Consider the following 22,557-nt stretch of genomic DNA (forward strand, 5'->3'; position numbering starts at 1 on the left):
AGGATACATCCCACACAGGTACATCAGTAATAATGTATCCCTCCGATTGTACTCAGAGGGATACACAGGAGGTGGCAGTGGCGTCACTGGATGCAGTGAAAGCATTTGACTCGGTCAGATGGCCGTTGCTGCTGGCGGTCCTAAAACACAAGCCAATAGCAAGAGTCAAAACGGGATCTACGATATCAGAGGAATGGTAGTTAAGTAAGAGCACGAGACAGGGCTGCCCATGGTCGCTGATCATTATAGCACTGGAACCACTAGTTGTCTATTTCAGGCAGGAATATGGAGAGGTGGGGATAAGCACGCCGGGGGGTAGGCACCTGATCCCGCTGTATGCTGACGATATGCTTTGATACCTGCAGTACCCAGAAGGGAATTTACAATATGTCCTGGACGTGATGGAGCGATATGCGGCACTGTCGGGCATAACCATAAACCCCCAGAAGTCGAATCTGTACCCCTATGAGGGTATGTGGGCAAGTCTGTGCACATGCTGCCGGTACTATCGATTAAATGGGAAGTAACAACATTCCAATATCTCGTAGTAGATATATACCATGACCCCAAGTTAGAACATACACATAACACAGTGAAGGCGGTAAATAAGATTGAGAACAGCATGGTATACTGGTCTATACTACCACTATCCATGATGGGGCGCACAACCTTGGTGAAGATGGTGGTGCTGCAGAGACTCCTACATTATTTTGCAAATGTCCCCTTTGCGATACCTAGGAAGTTTTTTAAGAAATTGCATGGTATATGCAGGAGCTTTATATGGCATAGCAGAAGGTGTAGGGTGGCACTACAGAAACTGCAGAATCCATATGAGCAAGGAGGCATAATGTTGCCCAATTTTTAGGTATATTATTTAGCCAGTCAGATGAACAGACACCAGATTCAAGGTTGCTACGGGCGGAATGCGCCCTGTTCTTTCTCAACTAAATAATATGGTTACCCGATTCAAGCGTGACCTGCGAGAACCTATTGTTGCGCCTGTGGTGCACAATGTGGCACAGAGCATGTCGAGTGATGGGCAACGCAGCACTGTATGCCCCACAGGTACCATTAGTAGCGCTAGAAGGGGCAGATGAAGACGTCAGGCTGAGTGTGAGGTGGTGGGAAACCATGGGAGTAGCAACAATAGGGGACATACATAAGGAAGGAGGCCAATGGAATTTGAGGAGATGACAGGGAACTCAGGAGTGCACAGAGGTCAATATATAATGCATTACCGACTCCTGAGGGGCCTCATGCAGAGATGGCCAGAGACCGATGCACCCCTACAGCCAGAGGAGGTTGTAGAGACATTTTACAATGTTTCTGAAGGAGGACATGAAGTCTCACGCATATACGAACTGTTGATGCCTGGGGTTGGGGAAGATACATGACAGACAAGACAGAAATGGGAGGCGGATTTAGGGGAACCAATGTCAGATAAGATGTGGAACAGAGTGTTGGGGTACCACAAAAAGGGGTTGAGAAATGCAAGATTACAACAGATCCAGCTATACATTACCCACAGAGCATTTTTTGACCCAGAACAAATTAGCCAAGTTGAATCGAGCAAATGTACAGGCATGCCCGAAGTGTGGGGAGGTCAACTCAGATCTAGTACATATGTTCTGGGCATGTGTAGAGATGGCAAATTCTGGGGGTTGAGGGGGAGAAGCCCAAACACTGGCAAAGGCAGAGATTATCCTGGATGTGGGATCCCCTTAGGCTTGTCTGTTAGGAGGTTCCCAAGACCTAAGAGAACCCAACAGGTGAGCAAACATAAGGATTTAGCATACATACTAGCGAAACGCAGACTAGCGATGGGATGGAAAGCACGAACAAGACCAGCAGCACAAGTGTGGTGGAGAAATCGGTTGAAATGGGCCAATGCAGAATCTGTTGTGTGGCAGGAAGCGAGGTAGGAACCCAGAACAGGAGGAGGGAGGATTGAAGGCAATTGGTAGCTGATCTGGCCACCACCGAACAAAGTACTCTGGACTCGGAACAGACATTAACATGAATGACATGGTAGCGTGGAGAGGTGGTGATGGGGGAAATGACATCGAAGGAGGAGGGCGACGTAGGCCTGGAAGGGTGGGGGGATTTTGGGGAGGGATATGAGTTATATAATTGAATGTGTATGGTGTGAATTTAAGCCACAGCTGTAAGGTGGTATGTTGAAGTGTATAAAACCAATAAAATATATTTAAAAAAATAAATGAGGATGATAGACGCCCTACTATCCTGGCCAGATCCTTTATCATGTCCTTTGTCAGAATATGCTTGATTTCTTTCTTGATTTCTCTCACCAAGTCCTTTCCAGATAAACTGGAGTAGGCAACGCTGATCTTGTGCAATGGGAATCATCAGGTATGCGTCCCCGAGATCCACTCGGGCCAACCAGTCTCCCTTCTGGAGGGTGTCCCTCAATAGATGAATTCCCTCCATTTTGAAATGCCTGTAGATTAGAAATGCATTCAATACCCTTAGGTTCATGACTGGTCTTACTTTGTGTTCTCCTGGAACATATTGCTTATGAAGCATCCCGGTACCTCTGATGCAATGGCATTCTTTTGCAATAACTTTTCTATCTCTGTGTCTAATAGACCTTCGTCTTCCTTGGAAAGCCTGGGCAGTCTCGGCAGCTCTGCCTGAGCCTGCTCTATAAAGAACTCCAATCGGAATCCTTCTACAGTCTCCATTACCCAGGAGTCTCTCGTGCATGCGCAGCGCCACTCTCCCCCACACAGGCGTTTACATTTAACTGAGTGCCTTGTGCTGATAGCGATGCTCTTCCCTGTGTTATTATTTTGTTGTTTTCTGCTGCACCGCCACCCTTTGCCTCAACCTCTTCCTTTCGATGGGATGAATGGGCTGATATGACGCCTCTTGCTCCTTCCAGCCTGCCCTGTTTGTAGAGGGACTGTATGAGGAGTACCGGCTGGCCGAGCGGCCCCTGCCTCTGCCAGCCCTGTTAAAAACATTTCTTCCAAACACCCTCTTCAATGTGCCTTGTCCAAAGTTGTATAGGTGCCATATCTTTAAGGAGTAACTGTCCAAAATGTTTCCCCTTAGCTGCTGAGGCCACATCTGACAGGGCTAATTCGCCCAGTTTGGGGTCCATCTTTACCAATATCGATTGTCTTCTTTCGGTTGTTGTGGCGCTATTGGCATTTCCTAGCAGTTCAATAGAGGATCCCTGAATTTCTGAGCCCTGAATTGGAGAAATAGGCTCCCTCATTGTGTTAATAACTCCTTACCCAATGTTGGCTGACACTCAAACTTTGATCATTTATGTGCATGTGCTCCACCAAGCTACAGCGCATGAAGGTTCGAGAGTCCAGACCTCTATGCTCATGCAAAACAAATCTTGTTATTTTACGGCCTGCAATAGGTGTAATATTCTCTGCTGTTCTCTGAAAAAGACTCTGGGAAGGGATCTTACGTGAATGTACATCTGCAGTAATAGCAGCTGGGGTGTGCAGGTTATTTCCAGCTACAAGTGGCTTTTCCAAGTTAAACAGCAGGGCAGAAACTAGGGCCTCCCCCGAATCCGCCCCTGCCCAAAGATGTCCTCTTATCCATATTAACTCATACAAGTGGAGACAGGCCTGTCCGGTCATTGTTTAAATTATATGAAGGCAGGGCTACATTCTGAGTGAATAAATGTTACGTTCCGCCATGATTCCGTAGTGCACTATTAAACCTTCAAGTCAATTCAAGTCAAATGGCTGGACGAGGAAAATAAAGAAAATACAATAATCAGCAAGCTCTCAATGAATGCTCTTGCAGTCACGAAGTGTAAACCAGCCAAACTCCTATTACTGTTTGCAATAGCCTCCACACCACCACCAAACTGCCAAACTGCAGCTTCACTTTCAAAACACTTTCCACATGCAACCCTATAAGCAGGGCTTCTCCAGCTTCTCCAGCTCACCCCCTGGACCACGGGCAGTCTCTGCTGAAACACACACTGGTGCCGGCTGAACACCAGGACACCACATACTGCCCCCACTGCAGCAGCAGCAACCACAGAGCCACAGCCCAAGGTCCACGGTTATCACAAAGCCACTCCAGCCCCTGCTCTCTGTCTGGAGCATCTAGTGCCATCGTGACTCTGCTGCCCTGTTTTCAACTCTGAGCCTCCCTGCTCTGCTCTCAGGGCTTGCAATCGGTCACAATGTTCAGGCTCAGAGGAAAGAACCTCTAGGCGTCGAGGGAGTGTGCCAAGTGTCTGGCCGCACATCCAATACAGCACAGCACAGCACAGCATAAATAGAGTTTAGGCTGCTTCCGACACTGAGCAACTAGGATATGTAGCCCACTTTTACTGACACAGGATGGGAGTAGTAGTGAAAGCCACTGCAGGACCTGCCCCACTTGTCAGTTGCCTTGCAAGACTAGATGATGGGTCATTGCCCCACTGAAGCATTTGCCAGTGGTTGGTACACCATTTGAAAGTGTAGGCAGCAACATTGTCGTCCCTTAGACCCGCCTACATTAGGTGTACATAGGTTCATCCTGGTATTGGTTGATCATGCCGCCAGGTACCCCGAGGCTATACCCCTTCAGACCTTAACTGCCAAGGTGGTTGCCAGGGCTCTCCAGGGCATTTTTACCTGAGTGGGTATCCCTAAAGAGGTAGTCTCTGACAGGGTATCATTCATGTCTAGTTACATGCAAGCAATGTGGAAGGAGTGTGGTGTAACTTACAAGCTCTCTAGATCCTACAACCCCCCAGACAGATGGTCTGGTTGAGAGGTTTAAGGAAATTCTTGAAGGCATGTTGCGTGTTTTGGAAGAGCCCTTAAGGAGGAAATGGATCTCCTCCTATCATGCCTGCTGCTTACCTATAGAGAGGTGCCTCACGAGGGTGTTGGTGTCAGCCCTTTAAATTCCTGTTTGGACATCCAGTGAGGGGGGCCCTTGCCTTAGTAAGAGACGGTTTTTAAGCCACACCTCCAGGTCCTGCCAAGCAGGTAGGGGACTATGTCTAAGGCCTCAGAAGGAGCATGGCACAGATGATGGGCCAGGCATCAGCCGATATTAAAGCAATCCACAGACTGAACAAGTGCTGGCATGACTCCTGGCCAGGAGATCCTTGTGATGGAGCCCACCAAACCTCGAGATTTGGCAGATAGGTGGACTGGACCTCTCAGGATAATCTCCAAGGTGGGTGAAGCCAACTATCTGGTTGACATGGGTACCCCGGGGGTAGCCCCTCAGGTCTTCCATGATAAAAGGCTCAAGCCTTTCCAAAGAATAGAGGAAGTTGCATGTCTTCTGCTAGCTTCATGGTTACAGGAGGATGAGCGTGAGCCTCTTCCTGACTTGCTGCATAGCAACACTCAGGATGGCTCAGTGGATGGAGTGCATCTCTCTCCAGATCTGACACCAGAGCAGCAGCGGCCTTGCAGGGCTTTGCTACAGCAGTATGCCCCTCCATTCTCACTGACCCCAGGCCTCACCCCATGGGGCAGGCATGAAATTGACACTTGTGACAGTGGGCCTATTACAAGCAGATGCTAAAGGATGTCAGACACTGCAAAGAAATACATTTAGGCAGAGATCGCTAAGAGGTTGTATCTGTCAGTTTGGTCGCTTTAGGCATTTTAGTCATTACCTTACTGGGTTTTACTTCAAGGTCCAAACTGACTATAAGCCCTTAAAGTGGCCTATGCAGATGAAGGGTAAAAACCCCAAACTGCTGAGGTGGTACATTAGCCTGCAAGGGTTAGATGTCACTAGTGAGCTTAGACCAGGAAATAGTCATGATAATGCAGCTGGCCTTTCCAGAAGGTATGGTGACTGTCTGGATTAGAGTGCCAACCTTGTGGTGACAACCTTGTGGGAGCTTAGTTCACCCTAAACTCACACCGGGTGGGGGTGACTGATGCTGGAAAGGCATTGGCAGGATAGGGTCTCCTTGTTCTTGTCCTATACCTCCTTAAACTGTGTGTTCTGCTTAGTTTCTGCACAGGAGTCCAGTCTGGACCCGTGGCAGTGTAGCTCTTCATTTTGTTCTTGATGAACAATACCAATAGTATACCCTTAGGGAACCCATGGGTAGAGGTACAACCATGTACACTTAGTGTATGTTTTTGGGCACATGTGTGTTGCACACGGAGCAAGGTATGGGCGTGTGGCAGCTACATGCTGATGTGACAGTGGCTCTAGGTATCCTCCATGTTTGGGATAGCCAGGTCCAGCCATATGAATCAATGGATTCCTATACAAAGGCAAGATGGCCACTGGTGGCCTCTTGGTTTCCTTTGCCTTACCCTGTTTCCCAAAATCCTGGGCAGCCCTGGCTCTGTGGTTTTTCCTTGAATGGTTGTTGGGTGGAAGGATCATATACGGCTCTGGGGCTGCCAGACTGTCTGGAGCCTTCCCAGAGGCTGTTTGTTGTGGGTTCACCCTTGGGACGAAGCCTGCCTGAATGGAGTGAGTAGTCCATATGCATTCTGTGTTGCAAGTCTATGGTTTTGCTTGTGTGACCCAATGCCTGAGCCAGCTGTGACTGAAAATGAATGCATTGTAGTTCACTGAAAAGCTGGGGAGTGGCCCCAATCCACATCCTGTGTTGTGGGTGTCTGGTTTCTGGTTAATAGCCTGAGAGCATATGAGCCTGATTGGGTGCTGCCTGCATGAATGCACTTGTGTGTGAGATTGGCTGGCGGAGCCTGGCTCAGCCCGAGTGAATGGGGAGTGTTTAGTGTAACAGGGGGCCTCACGCTCACCTCCTTGTCAGAAGCAGTAACAAGAAACTTGGAGCTGAGTCTGAAGTCATCTTAAGCTTGCATCCTGGAGTCCAGTTGGAGGAAGAAGTCTGTGGCTGCATCTCTTCACCAAATCGGAATACTGCTGTGCTGACTCGAGGACTTAACCAGAGAGGACCTGGATAGGCAACCTCATCCCGAGCTAACGGGGAACATTGTGCAACTGCTGCTCTTCACCTGAAGTGTCCTGGAAGCCAGTCCTGTGTGCCTGCCATCCGGAGAAGGGATCTTCACGGATTCGGAAGGAGTGCATGAACCTCCTGACGCCAAGATCATCTGTGTCACCCAGGGTCCGGAGGAGTGTTTGTTACTGCTGGAAGTCAGGTTGCTGAGAATCGCCCGGAAGAGGGGGTACCCTGGCATAGTGCTGCTTGACACTGAGAAACCTGAGGTTTCTCCCAGGTTATTCCCAGGGATCCCTGACTCAGGTGGCCTGGGGAGGGCCATCACTCTTGCATCCCAACCGTGGGGGCGGGCAAGGAAGGGAGGATCACCTGGGAAGGGGATCATTGAAGACTGTGGGAGGAATGCCCTCGGGCGAGACATGGTATCCCCCCCATTCCAATGCATCCCTACCCGGCATACCCTCAGTCATTATAGGATATTATTGCCCAAAACCCATTCACCCACAAAAGTACATCTGCCCCTTCACCCTGATAAAAACTTAGATCGTTTTTTTGCCTCACCCCTAAGAAAAACAACAACTCCCACAATCCCTTCATCCACTATAAAAACCATCACGCCCACAGGTGCTTAAAAGGAGCCTGCAGAAGAAGGGAAGGTAGTTGCTCTTGGGAAGCCAGGAGGGAGGCTACAAGGCTGAGTCCAGCAGAGGATCCCGACTTGAATCCTAAGCACTCAGAGAATGGTGAACAAGACATAGCACAGATACAAGGAGGCTGCAAGGCTGAGACCAGCAGGGGATCCCTAAATTCTGACGGTCTGAAAGCCAGGAGAAAAAGGCGAGACACAGAGGGGAGCCACAGAGCAGAGTCACAGACCCTTTTCAGCCCAGGACTGACTAGTGGAGAGGCTGGTGGGGAGCAGAGCAGGAACTCCTGGCAAGGCCTGCTAGACGGAAGAGGTGTAGACAAAGTGTGGAGACTTCCAACCCCTCACCCGTAAATTGAGCTGTGCTTGTTCTCCTGTCACAAGGTCGCTGCCTGCAGGAGAGGCAGGGTCAGAAGGCTGCCTGTTTCCCTCCCAGGTCAACGACAGAGTTGGACAGGAGCAAGGCCGGCAATGGAGACCCCGGCCTGGACAAAGTAAAAAACACTCCCGGGTGAATGAAGGAGTTGCAGAGGAGCAAGGCCGGCACTGGAGGCCCTGGCCTAATTAAACAACTAAGCAAAGACAATCAGTGAGTTCTCGAATGCAAAGGAGAGAGAACCCGGTTTGTGACATTCTCACGATGAGAACGATAAATATGTTTGCACGTCTAAACACAGATGCAAGAAGAGAAAGTGTCAATGGTTTGATTGTTGCGAAGTAACAGAGTGGTCCAGAGGGAGAGACATTGCCTTATCGAAACTCTCTGCGAAATGCGAAGGGAAACTCCAAAGAAGGGGAGTTGGGAATTGAAGTCGTGTGAAGTAACAAGATCGAGTAGAAGGCTGGATGAAATCAGCTGTGATCCAAAAGTTAAAGTGAACCGAGAAATTGAAACTACTGCAAGGAAGCAGCAAAACAAGTGAAATAAATACACAGTGTCAAGAAACATACGTAGGAATTTCATCCAAGGAATCGGAGTGATCATGCATTTAGAAATGTGAATCCCTGCAGCATTGGAAATCTTTGAGGTAAAAGTTCTACACTAGCCAAGAAGGTTGGGGAAAGGATTCCCACAAGGTAAAGCGAACTTTGTTGTGTAAAAAAGCCTGCAAACTTGGAGACATTTGGGTAAATCCCAGGAAAGCTAACCCTGGGTTGTGGAACTGTTCTAACTCTGCCCTAGCAGCTGTGAAGTGTGCTAAGCTGGGGAACGGATCAGCTAAGCACCTTATAGCAAGTCTTCATGTCCCAAGGTTTATTCTAGGGGCAGGGATACTATTGCTATCCTAACTTTATTTTGACTCCCTCTTTCCTTTTTATATATACCTTTCCCTTTACACCGTTATTGTATAAGAGATAGGGCAGGCATTAGGTTTTTCTCAGTATAGGCCATTTTGATTTGAGAAAGACTCCACTAGGTTTGCGTTCTTTATTATTTTATGGTTGAGTCTACTCCCATCCTAGTTATGGGGCAAAATAGGAGTTTTTCAAACCCCAAGAATTTCAGTAAGGGTTTCTGAGCTTGTATCCTTGTGTTGTGGTCGGACTCATGGTACCATGCCTTTTTCCGAAACACCTGGAGGTGCGAATGCTACGAATCATTGAAGAATCCTTCAAGGGGCATCCCTGCCACAACATCTGCCCACTTGTGCAGGCCGGAGAAGGTCCAGGGTAGCTGCCTGCAGTGGAGTCTGTCGGTGGGTGTCCCGCCCCTAAAATCTGATGAAGACATCCTGAGTGTCCAGATTTGACGAGGGACTACATCAGACAAGAATCTACGCACTGCCTGATAGCGCATACTTCACGTGCAACTCCCAGTAAAGCATGGTAACAGTGCATGCATAGCACTCCACTACCTTATTCATTGGCATGGGACTGTGACACTAGCAGCCCATGCTCCATGCGCTACCTGAATGTGCTGATTCAATGTGCTACATTCAAGAACGATCATCATCACAGGAAGCTCTTGCCGGAGCCCTGACCACAATTCCTGATGAAGGCCGTCACATTCACAGCCATCCAGTTGTGTTGACTTTTTACACCACACATTATCTATTTTGTACAGTGGGCACCAAGTTTATGTTTCTAAGCCTACATCAATATAATCCCCTTTGAAAATTGTAGGGTGCTGTACTGATGAGATGTGTTTTGCTTTTTATGAATAGCAATTGGTACTGTTGTTTAATTATCACTATGTTTTTTGATTGGTAATGTTTTGCGTTCACTCACCTGTGACAGTTATTAACCTGTATCTAATCAAACATATGATTGTGTTTTGTTCTAAAAATCATTAAACATATCAGTCTTTTTGTTCTAACGGGTTTGCCCTGATCATTTGCTTGATAGATACAAAAGTCTTTAGTTGTATGGGCAAGAATAGGTTTTGGACACAGACAGACTTATGTTGAATTTATTGACACGGGCTATCCTTAATTTCTTTAGATAGGGAAATCCCACCTTAGCATAGGGCAAGTTAGGCCTTAATACATCCTAACATATACAATAAAGTCCTTTTTGTTAATAAAGTGAATCTCTTGTCTGTGTCTTGCTTCTTGATGCCTTCACAGCGGTTCCCACTAAAGCCAGCAGGTGGCATCTGGATGTGTGCCTCGTTAAATGCTGTTAATGGCTTTGCAAAATATTTCTAGCAATCACTTTCGCCTGTATTTGCCCGTTCCACAACACGACTTTCACAGAAGTATGCAGTAGTGCCGGAACCTCAAGTGTCCCATGGCGCACTGCAGCTACTTCCGTGGAATTACTGCCTCCTGCCAGCGCGCTCCCTCTCCCGACAGACCCGTTGCGTCCTGATCACTACCTAATGCGGATAAGCTCTGCCACGTTACGCGCGCCCGCTTCACCAAACATATAATCTATACACACTGTACATCAATCCGTCTCACACAACAGCATCAAATGATTCCAATAGTAAAAGCACTTATCTGCTGCTCGACCACCAAAGAAAGAGGAAAATTTACGGAAGTCAGAGGAAGTTAAATGTGTATAAGGACAGTGATTGGTCATAAAAGTCACATAAGGAACATGGACCAACTAAGAACAAACTACACAATTCATTAAACATTCAAGGTAATTGGACTTCTTTAATTTGTTTGTGCTTAATGTTGTTAACTTTCATTGGCTGCTTCGAGAATTAAGAGTAGAGTTAATCCGAGCCTCATGGTCTTAACATAGTTTTCTTCCTAGCCTCTTCTATATCACAGTCTTTGCTGCAGAATAATTAACTGTAAAGCTCATCCTGGATGGGGACCCATCTTCATTACATAACCATAGACAGCACTATACTTCCTTGGTGCATTTCCCCCACAGAAGTCTAATTGAGAAAACAGATAGGTCAGCAGTCGACCTTTGTTGATAACTAGTCATAAAGAAGCACGCCCGACAAAACTGTTACAGCCCGCCCGCTCCTGACGGCCTCCCATGCCATCCATACCAGGCAACACCAACAGTGGTGGCTGCCGTGGCATTTAGGGCAGTGCACATCACCATTAACTACATTTCCCAGGCGACCCGGGACTTTGCGCACGTGACTAGTGATGTGTTCTGTTCGCCGAAGCAACCTGGAAGTTGCATATGGAAATTGCCAGGCGGCGCTGCTTAACCATTGCGTTTCACCCGGCAAGCAGCTATTCTTGCAGAAGAAGGGGTAGTATTCTTGCTTCTTGATCTCTTTGATTCCACCCGGCTTCCAGACCTCCCTGGCTTCAGTTTCGTTTTGGATTTTGATTCTGCCCTGCCCTTGTCTTTTCTGACGCTCGATTCCCCTGACGGATCACCCGGCTTCCCCTGAACTCAGCTTCCCTTCCTGGGCCGCTTACTCTTCATTCCTGTTGGCGGTGACCGATCTGTTCCGTATTACGGATACTTCTCCTGTCTGCCCTAAGGACTCTTGTTTTCCAAGCCCTGGATTGCTTTTTGTTTTCTTTAGAGGCCTGGACGGAACTTGGCACAAACTTGGGCTTTCTTGGTCTTTTTTACTTTTTCTTATTTTTTTGGTCTTCAGCTCAGAGACTCCCTTTGTGGATTTATTGCCTATGGGAACTGGACTACCTGCACCATCCATAGATTATGCCCTTGTGCCATATGGGTCAGGTGTCCTTTTTGTGAATGTCAGAGCTCTCCCTGGCGCTTTCCTTTTTCAACCTCTAGACTCTCTTCCTGGCAGGAGCTTGTCAAGTAGGTACATCTCCTCCATCTTCACAACAGCAGGTAGGAGTTGGGTACTGTGAGGGAGGAGTGGCTTGGCAGTTTAAGGTTACTGAATGGGGAATATTAATGTTGTGGTATTTGTTTTTTCTCTCTTTAGCTCTGCTGGTTGCTCCTGCCTTTTCACCTGAGCCCCTATCCTGACATGTACTTGATTGCTCTCTGGGGGAAAGTCTCCCTGTGAAAGGAGACCCCCCCCTCCCCGGTTGTCATACACAACTGGGGTTACCAGAGTAGGACTAGATCCTGATAAAAACCTGTACAAATGTGTTTTATCTGGTCAATGTTGTGACTTAAGCCCCTCCTGGGCTCATGCATGTCACGTGCTGTGCATATGTGGCAAACACAATGTGATGCTTTGAATAAAAGGGGCGCACTCGGCTTCCAGTGCGCCAGTCAATGCCACCAGATGCATGTTATTTGGCGCTGCGCCAGCACCGCCTTGCAAGCTCTGGGCCTCCACTTCATGGCCCTGGCTACTGACTGCCAGCATCCCCGGCATTCCACCCAGATGACACCGCCTATCTTTGCGGCCCCCAGTGCACTACCCCGGGGCCAGGAGCGGGTACTAAACTGGGCTGTGCCCAGTCACAAAGGTGCTGTTGTCGGTCCCCTGGCAACCCAACAATCACCAGTTTCACCAAAATTGAACTATATAGTTTACCAGTTTAAGTAAAATATTTGAGATGCTAAAGGGAATTTCACTTCCAAAGAAACACTATACATTTTTACAACTCAAAGAAACACTATTTTTCATGTTCTCTTGCCTAAAAAAATAATTTCCACAATGTATTCTTTTGGCAACATTTTTGTCTCCCGATTTCTCAGATGAAATCTCCCGCCAAGGAGTGTCGGAATGTTGCCATGTATGATATCACAGCTGGATAGGTACCTTTTGACTCGAACCAACATCCTTTGGTGTCAGTGAATGCCTACATTCCAGCAAAGAATTCACCCATTAAAGCGACAGGAGCAGCTACGTTAATGGGACATGCCGTTGCCATTAGTTCTGGGCACGTTCTGCAGCATGACAGGTGGCAGGTCTGCTTCCTCAACTACAGATATACGTGCGCTCTAAAAGCACTGCTCTTAAATATAGCCCTCTGCAATGGGACCAACAGGTGCTTCCTCTAATGATTAAAAAACACCATTACTTACATTGCGCTGTATGCATCCACCCTTAACAAAGGCACACCAGCACCCTGGTGGTGGTGTGATGCAGGGCCAAAAGCTGAGAAGGCGTGGTTGCTTTCATGTGCAGTCAGAGTACAGCTACCTCACCAACTCATTGACAACAGAATTATTATGACAAAGTGGGACTGGTACCCTGGTGAATACTGTATACATCTGAGTGCAGGGTATGACCAAGACTCCCTGCCACTTTCCTTCCGAGGACGACCATTCAGGTCGTTCGTGGACCTGTATAGAGTATCCATTTTGTCTGTGCGTCCAGATGGATGATAAATAATAAATCAAGGGGCTGAACAGCTAAAAATAAATAAATAAATGGGTGGGTATGGCATCCCCGTTCGGGTACATCAATAGTGGGAGCGAATTTGGCATATTTTTGAGAAAGGCCATGCCTGATGCAGCGGAAAGAGGAACCATAGTTTACGTGGATGATGTCTTGATAAAAAATGAAGGCCTGAAAAGCCATTTTGATGAAATAAGACATGTGCTTGGCAAATTGCAGAAAGCAGGCGCCAAAGTATCTTTGCAAAAAGCACAATGGTGCGAGAAAAAAGTGAACTTTCTAGGCCATGAAGTGACTGAACATGGGCTAAATCCACAAAAGAAAAAAATAGAGGCCATACAAAAACAAAAGGACCCTAAAAATGTGAAAGAGGTAAAAAGTTTATTAGGGATGACAGGCTATAACAGAAAATTCATTGAAAATTATGCTGAAATCACTCAACCATTGACTAAACTGCTTAAACTGAATACTCCCTGGAAATGGGAAAAAGAGCAGTCTGAGGCAGTGGCTAAACTGAAAGAATGTCTGGTAAAGGCACCATGTTTAGGATATCCCATAAAAGGTAGGGATTTCTTTATAGAAATAGGTTTTTCTGAACATTGTATGTCAGCAGTGTTATCACAAAAACATGATTTGAATCACAAAACAATTGCCTATGCAAGTAAGGCCTTTTCCCAAGTTGAAATGAAATTTAATGAATGTGAAAAGGCCCTATTAACCACTGTGTGGGCGCTAGTACATTTCTGCCCCATTGTTCAGGGAGAAAAGTTGATTATTGAAACAAATCATCAACCTTTGCAGTTTTTAGAGAGTAAAAGAATTAGGTCAGGTAATATAGCGCAGTCCAGAATCACTTCATGGACGCTGGCATTACAAGGTTTTCCTGTAGAAGTGAGATATGGACAAAATAAAAAGAGCCCAATTGCTCAAGGGTTAGCTGCCTTAATTTACTGTGCAGCTGAACAAATATCAAATGAAATGGAAGTGGAACCTAATTGGCAGGAATTTGAACAATCACCACACACAGCTTTTGATGAAAAAACATGCAAGGATTTGCCAACTGTATATGTGGATGGTTGTGCTTTTCACATTGAAAATGACAGTAATAAACAATTAGTGTCAGGAATAGGAAATGTCTGGTTGAAATGTGAAGGAGTCCCCAGTGTAGGGATGAGGATTGGAGCTAGGAGCAGTCAAGTGGCGGAATTCGCAGCCATTTATAAAGCAATTACTACTGCAGTTGATAGAAAGTTCAGTGAAATTGTCCTGGTGACTGATTCTGACTATGCACGGAATAGTTTTATGGAATATTTACCTGGCTGGAAAGCAAGAGGAATGATTACATACAACAAAAAGCCACTTAAACATGGAAAAATGATACAAGCCATAGACAAATTGGTGTCAGAGAATGATCTAACAATATACTGGAGAGAAAAATGTGTGGGCATTTAAAAACACCAGGAGAGGATAAGGAGGGAAATGATAAGGCAGACCACCTGGCTAAAATTGGGGCTGTGATGGGAGAATTGCTACCTATTGATGATTTACTGGGTGAAATACAGATTGATGCAGTAACACGTTCTAAAGCACCAAAGGAGGTAGATCAACCAGTGGTGCAATGGGGCCATGACACGCCAGACCAAGATTTGATTGAGGCACAAAAGAATGATCGAATTTTGGGAATCTATTATAATCATTTGATAGATCCTGAACAAAACACTTTAACAGAAAATGATTGTATGGGAAAAGAAGAGTTGGGGGTACTATTAAAGAATAAAAAACAAATTAGATTACAAGATGGACTCATGATTAGAGAGTCCATAACAGGACAGATACAGAGGGTGGTACCCCTTTCATTCTGAGGGCTAATGCTACAACATGCACATGATGCAATAACTGCAGGCCACAGAGGTTCACAAAAAACATTGGAAATACTGAAAGATTATGCTTACTGGCCATATATGTCCCAAGATGTGGAATTATATACTAGAGGATGTCTAGTATGCACTCAATTTAAACCTGCTTCACCAATGCATAGAGCACCATTGATGAAAAGAGGCCTAACTCTCCCATGGTCAGATTTGCAAATAGACTATGTAGGCCCTTTAAAAAGGTCGAGCAGAGGACACCGTTACATTTTAAGTGTGATATGTTTGATGTCGAAGTGGATTGAGTGTATTCCTGCACCAGATTGTAGTGCGCAAACAACAGCCACATTGCTGGTGAACCATGTGTTCTCAAGTTTTGGGATGCCACAAAGAATTGAGTCAGACAGAGGAAGTCATTTCACAAGTACCCTAATGAGTAAGGTATGGCAAATACTGGGTGTGAAAAGGAAACTACATATCGCATATCGGGCAGCCTCTTCAGGTGGAGTTGATCGGAGCAATAGGTCTGTTGTGGATATTTTAAAGAAATTCTTGGCAGAAGCGGGTTCCAGCTGGGATTTACGTTTACCGTTGGTTTTGATGGCAATCATATCAACTCCTGCCAAAGCAACAGGTGCTAGCCCCCATGAGGTCTTGACGGGTAGGAAAATGGTGTTACCACAACACCTACTATACAGAACACATGAGCAGACACTTGTGAGTGCATCCACAGTTCATGGGTACATTGATGAACTGAGGAAGCATTTGCAAAATGCATTTGCTTTTGTGCAGAGAAATCTGGAAAGGGCTGCTGACAGTGCTAAAACATACTATGATAAAAGAACATCAGTGAGAGAATACAGCGTTGGGGATCAGGTGTACAACTTTCATTTTGGAAAAAGTAAACAGAAAAATTCTAAATTTCTAGCAGCCTGGCAGGGGCCATTTCAAATTATAGCTAAGGTCTCTCCTGTGGTTTATAAAATTTTGAAAAATGAAGGTGAAACGGCGATAGAGCAGTTTGTCCACGTAAATCAGATGAAGCCATGCCATCCCAGACACCAGATCAGGCGGCTTGAGCATGTAGAAACAGAAAGCCCTGGGGCTGCTGCCCACTGATGCACACAACACAACAGAAAGTCCCTTGAACACAAAAAGATAAGATAAATGGGTACAGTGAGGAGGCAGTGACAGAGAAGTTAAAAAGTTGATTATTATAATGGCACATAAACACTGTAATATATGTAAATAAATAATATCAAAAGTAAAAAAAAAAATATATAACTGAAGCTCATGGTCGGTGTGCAGAATGAAAATGCATTGAATTTAAAATGTTGTTTCATGTATGCTTATTTTCTTTTTAACCTGTGTTTTATTTCAGAAAAAAATGTTTTATTTTTGGCAAAAGGGTGGTTAGTATTGTGCTATATACTTAATCTGTTTCTTTTCTATTTTGATTTAGAAAATTAACATTATTTGATCGGAGGTTCCGGGATCATAGGCCACGGGAGACGATAGAGTCCTGGAGCCCACGTGGACGGATTCCAGGAAAGCCCCGAAGGGGGGTGAAGACCAAGGCTGCAAAGCGATCAGCATTGAAGATGACACCAACAATATGTTTAATGATGATGATATTCGGAGGGATCTTCAAGAATTCAGAAACACAGGTGGTCATTGAACCTGGACCAGCATCTGGTATCGCAGTGGAGAGGCACCAGGATTCATCATGAGTGATAGAAGGATGATTTTCCAAAATATCTACATACCATTGAATCCTGAGATTTTGATTGAAAAACATTTGAACAATACCGGAATTAAAATTGAACAGACTAAAGAGTGGCTGGAAATAAGAAAAGAGGACGCTAAGCAGTCGATAAGAGATATATTGATGCAATTGGAGAAAACATTTGTGAATTCAGCAGACATTAAGAAGAGGAGAGGAAAGAGAGGTGCGGTGATGCACGCGATATCATTGGTAATGTCTATAGTTGGAGCCATAATAGGTACCACAATATCAACAGCCAATGCTATTTCGGTAGGAACACTGAGGACTAAAGCGCAACAACTGAGTATTGACCTAGAAATAATACAAAAAACATTAGATGGGATTAGAGGGGGACTGGATGAACAAGTAAGATTCATAAATGAAACTGCAATCATTCTAAATGAACAAGCGGATGTGATGCAACGGGCAACGAAGCTGATTATTAAGCATGACAGAACTTTAAATGAAATATTGAACATAATGAGTCCTGTTGATAGACTATTAACGAATTATATGAGAGAAGTTCAAACTGCAGTTTCACAAATGATTCAAGGACATATCCCCTTGTATTTTGTTTCGCAGGATATTATTCGTCAAATGATAGAAAGATTGACCAGGAGGGAAATTGATGTGGTACAGGTAAAAATTGCATTTGAAATTGGATTATTGCTATGCATCCCATATGTAGCTCCTGAACTTATTTATCAAACTAAGTGGGTACACAACGTGGGATTTTGGCAAGAGGACACATTTATTAAGATTAAGACTCCAGAAGTGGTGGCATTTCAGTCATGGGAACCTGAAGTTTACTTAATACCAAACCTGGAAACGTGTCAAATTTAAAGAACAACATTATATGTGTCCAGGTAAACCGTTTGTTCCTGATGCCACAGATGCTATTTGTGGTTTGAAATCTGACCCAAGTATATCAGAAGGATGTGAAGTGATTACTAGCAATATGGGGAGTGAAGAACCGGCACAGGTTAAGATGGTCAGAGGTAAATGGTTGGTCAGCACCTGCTTAAAGAACATGACCGTAGTACATTTGAACCATGGAACATACGTGGTTAAACAGGTGAAATATAATGTTTTTTATTTACAGGTTCCAAAAGATACAATTGTGTCAATTGGAGGGTTAACATTGTTTCATGTAACAAACGATATTTGGGAAAGCCAAGTGGAAAATATCGATTTTTTTCAAAGGGACACTTTTCCAATAGATCCGGATGTGAAATATTTATTGAATCACAAAGAAAGACATGTTATAAAAATGAATTTGAGAAAAAACAATACTACAGTTAGTAATCTGGGGATAATAGAAGTGGAAAGATTTAATTGGGGAACCTGGGGGGAACGCTCAATAGCGGGTTTGGCTGTCCTGGTGCTAATCATGGGTGGATGGTTGATTGTGCTATCAGTAAAAATAAAAATGTTGCTGATTCTGGTAGCTACGTCAGGAAGAGAAAGATATCCCAATACACATACATTTTAAAAGAAGGACGGGGGGCAAACTTGTTTTTAGAAATTGGCTTGGATCGTAGCCAAGTTCTAAAAAAAAAGGAGGGTATATGTAGGAGTGTTTAGCGTGTTTTGGGAGCACAGAGTACAGCACCACTGCACAGGATCAATGTATAGCATGTTTTTTTTTTTTTTTGAAGTGCAGCGCGACTGCATGGGTTTGGTGCATTGCTATGACGCATTTGTTTCAAGCTATATGTTGCCAGTGTAACATGGACATATAAGTAAGGCCAGGCTATTCAGTCAAAAACGATTTTTACATATAAATGCAAATACATTTTTCACAGTTAAAAGCACACATCTGTACCTTCAAAATGCACACCATTTCTCACCTGAAATGCCTATGTTGCAAGAGACACATTTGGTAATTAACAAACTAATCTCACTAACAAGACTAATAATTATAACTCATTAATAAAAGAATGCGTCTTCACTGCAAAAAGAGGCAGACTCTGAAAATCAGTTTTAAACACACATTCAAGTTTTTTTTTTTTCTTTGCCTTCATGTGCTCTGTCCACAGTAACTGCAGGAAGCAAAGACTTTGAATAAGCAGGAAATCAGCTTGTTACAGTTGCAACTGTACAAGAAGAACCATTGTTAAAAGTAGGAGGATAGAACATGATTGATTCTGATTGGAGCACTTCACATCAAGCATCATGTTGGAGGCTGTGACTAGTGCTTTGCTGCAGAATCTGGGGGAAGAAAGGCAGAGACATCTTGACACAGCTCGAAGAAGGACGGGGTTGACAGCTGGGGAGGCCTGATTCCTAAAGCAGATTCAACTTGGTTGCAGAGACTGGCTTTTCCAGTCAACAAGTCCCAGTTCGAGTGACGGCAGATGCTTGTCCTTGCTGGGTGAACCCCTCCAGGAGGCGAACAGCCAAAGAAGTTACATGCTGAATAAGCCTGTTAATTATCTCGTTGAGGTGTGGGGCTGAGTGTGAACGAGAAAATTCAGTTAGTGTAGGAAAGGAGATTCCTGTGCTTTACTCGCGTGTTTAATGTTGCAAATTGAGTTCTTGTCTCTGCCACTCTCTTTTCAGTGTATCACAGATAATGCTGTTACTGTGCTATTTCATTTATTTCTGTAAAGAGTGAGATCGTGTTTAAATGCAACTTTTATAATACACAAAAATATCTGAAAGCAGGCGGGTGGTGTGTTTTATATTTTCCAATACAGTGCTGATGATGTGGGGAGATGTTTAGACAGTGCAATTGTCATTTTCAAGGTAGCTAAACATAAGATTTGGCTGCAGCCGTGTGCACAATGTAATTCAGTATGAGCAATTATAACTAGCTGTGTGTGTTGTAGTCTGCCGGAGGTCTATGAGTCGGCAGAAAGGGAGCCCGGGACATAGTTCACTACCGTATATAAGATAGTGAAGAATACCACATGATAGCTCGCTGCCGTAGATAAGACAGAGAGAAATTGCCCATGGTGGCACACTAAAATGTGGTGTTCCTGAAATGCAAGCCTGAGGTCCCTCTAGTGATTACACGAAAAATCTAAACAAAAATAAGGGGTTCTGGATATTGGGGCCACAAATAAAACAAAGGAATTATGCTCACCAAAATACCACCAATCACGCATACCAACCATGCATACCAACCACGCAGGTCTGTGTGCTGAAATAATGCATGTCCACTGTATTATTGTTGTACATGGCCCAATCTGAATACAAGGAGCGATTATTGCTAAATTATTTTTCGGCGGTAAGAAAATACAGCCAGGCCCCAAATCTACACAAAATACCCAACATCCCTAAGGTGCGTTGAGTCCAGAGGCTGTTGAGAGAGAGAGAGAGAGAGAGAAAGAGAGAGAGGAGAGCCTCCGTGGGCTGGCATGTCTGTGATTTGTGCTTTACACCCTGTGACCCATGGCCTACAGAGCGTAAAATCATGGTGTGTGAACATTTACCCTTTGCATGGGATGTTGTAACTTAAGGCCCTCCTGGGCTCGTGCAATGTCACGTGCTGTGCATACATGGCACACACCATGTGAGGTTTTCAATAAAAGGGGCACACGCTTCCCGTGCACCATTCAATGCCACCAGACTCCAGCTTGCTGTGTGGTATGCAGTGCCACCTCCTAGGCTGTGGGCCTCCAGTACATGGCTCTGCCCACTGACTGCCGGCCATGCCAACCCTCCCAATTTAGGCGGTAGACTCCTGATTTTCAAATTAACAATATTGCAAAACATAGCTATTTTTCACATTCTTACGCCTAAAATAATTCTAGCCCCAATGCATTCCCATGGGGAAATTCATTTCTCCCGAATTCTCTTGTGAAATCTCCCTCCCAGGTGCCTCAGAATGTTGTCAAGTATGGGAGCAGGTCCTAAACTGTGGCCAGTCACATTGATGCTGTTTCCGGTCCCCCGGCAAACCAACAATCACCAGTTTCACCAAAATCAAACTATGTTGTTTACTTTTTATTTTTAAAAATCAACAACTTTCACATAATCATCAAATTTATGTCTATGCGAAATGCGTGAGCAGTTGAGGAGCAGATGAAGACAACGGTAAACAAAGAGAAAAACAAGAAAGAAAAACGAAAAAAAAAACATTAAGCTAGGAAGGGAAGAAGAGGTGGGGGAAAAAACTGACTGTTAAATCATCATATTTCAAAATTTACCTTATAAAACCACGGTCCCAATAACCTAAAAAGAAACTAATTCCGCTGTGAGGCAACAACCGAATGGTGCATAGCAGCACTTCTTATCATTCAATTGTTTCCCTCAACTTAGCAGTTCTCAATGTTTAAACGGCTTCACTTTCCTAAATCTGCTCTAGCAACACGTCCAAAGCAGCCCTCCAGGGATATTACTTGTGATAGATGTTATTCATTAATTAGTCCGCTCCTTAGCAGAACCTGAACCACTATGTTATTCACTAGTTTAAAATATTTGAGAGGCTAAAGTATGAAAACGTAACTTCCAAGTAAACATTAATAAACTTTACAACTCAAACACTAATTTTCATGCTCTCCCGCCTACAATAATTATTTCCCCAATGCATTCCTATGGCAACGTTTTGGTCACCGATTTCTCGGACGAAATCTCCCTCCCAGGTGAATCGGGACGGTGGCATGTATGATATCCTAGCTGGATAGATACCTTTTAACTCTAACCACCATCCTTTTGTGTCAGTTAAGGCCTACAATCCGGCTAAAGAATTCACCCGGGAAAGCAACAGGAGCAGCTACGTTAATGGGAAACGTCGTTGCAATTCGTATTGGGCACGTTCTGCGGCGTGACGTCATTGGCGCACGACAGGGGGGCGGAGCGGGTCTGCTTCATCAACCACAGATATACGGCGCGCTTAACGCGCAGATACTGAATATAATCCCCTACAATGGGGCCAACAGGCGCTCCTTCTAACCGTAGTTAAAAAAACACCATTACTTACATTGCGCTGTATGCGTCCACCCTTAACAAAGGCTCCCCAACACCCTGGTGGCGGTGTGATGCAGGGCCACTGGCTGAGAAGGTGTGGCTGCTTTCCTGTGCAGTCAGAGCCCAGCTACCTCACCAACTCATTGACGACGGAATTATTGTGACAAAGTGGGACGGGTGCCCAGGTGAATACTGTATGCACCTGAAGTGCAGGCTATATGACCAAGGCTCCCTGCCACCTTACTTCCGAGGATTACCGTTCAGGCCTTTCGTGGACCTGTATAGAGTATCTGTTTTGTCCGTACGTTAAAATGGACGAGAAATCGAGGGACTCAAAAGGTAACAAAAATGAATTTGTGGGTATGGCATCAAACGTTCTGTTATGTATAGCCCTGTTGTAGGTCTGTTTTTGTTTGCATAGCTTTGTTTTCTTTACCGCCCCCTGCGGAATTTGAGATTACAGAATCATTGAAGCTCACAGCATGTTCGAGTGGCACTTTTAAAAACACAGACACTTAATAATTAAAGTCTTTTTTTTGTATCCCCTTATTATAGGTTATTCTTATTTTATCATTTAAAATGAAATTGATGTTTTAGTCTTCTCATCTGCCTTGTAGACAGGAAAATATAACCCAAAGCTATACAACCCCGATGACTATAATCCGCCTATGTTAGGGGTACTGCCATTTCCCCAAGTGTAAATAACTTTAGCATGGCTTAAGATGGTTGTAGAGTAGTTTGTTTTCGCCTTTATGTGGGAAA

At 44.8% G+C, this 22,557-nt stretch overlaps 1 protein-coding gene across 1 annotated transcript in view; it reads right to left on the reverse strand.

Moving 5' to 3' along the window:
* The window catches only part of SPOPL (speckle type BTB/POZ protein like), a 520,447-nt gene extending 498,330 nt beyond the window's left edge, over positions 1–22,117 (reverse strand). Inside the window, exon 1 of the mRNA XM_069617390.1 lies at positions 21,809–22,117. The gene's annotated coding sequence lies outside the window, so the exon portion shown is untranslated. The remainder of the gene's footprint in view (positions 1–21,808) is intronic.
* Between the last annotated feature and the right edge of the window lie 440 nt (positions 22,118–22,557).

Source organism: Ambystoma mexicanum, chromosome 9, assembly GCF_040938575.1.
Source record: "Ambystoma mexicanum isolate Mex_15411 chromosome 9, UKY_AmexF1_1, whole genome shotgun sequence".
Taxonomy (NCBI): domain Eukaryota; kingdom Metazoa; phylum Chordata; class Amphibia; order Caudata; family Ambystomatidae; genus Ambystoma; species Ambystoma mexicanum.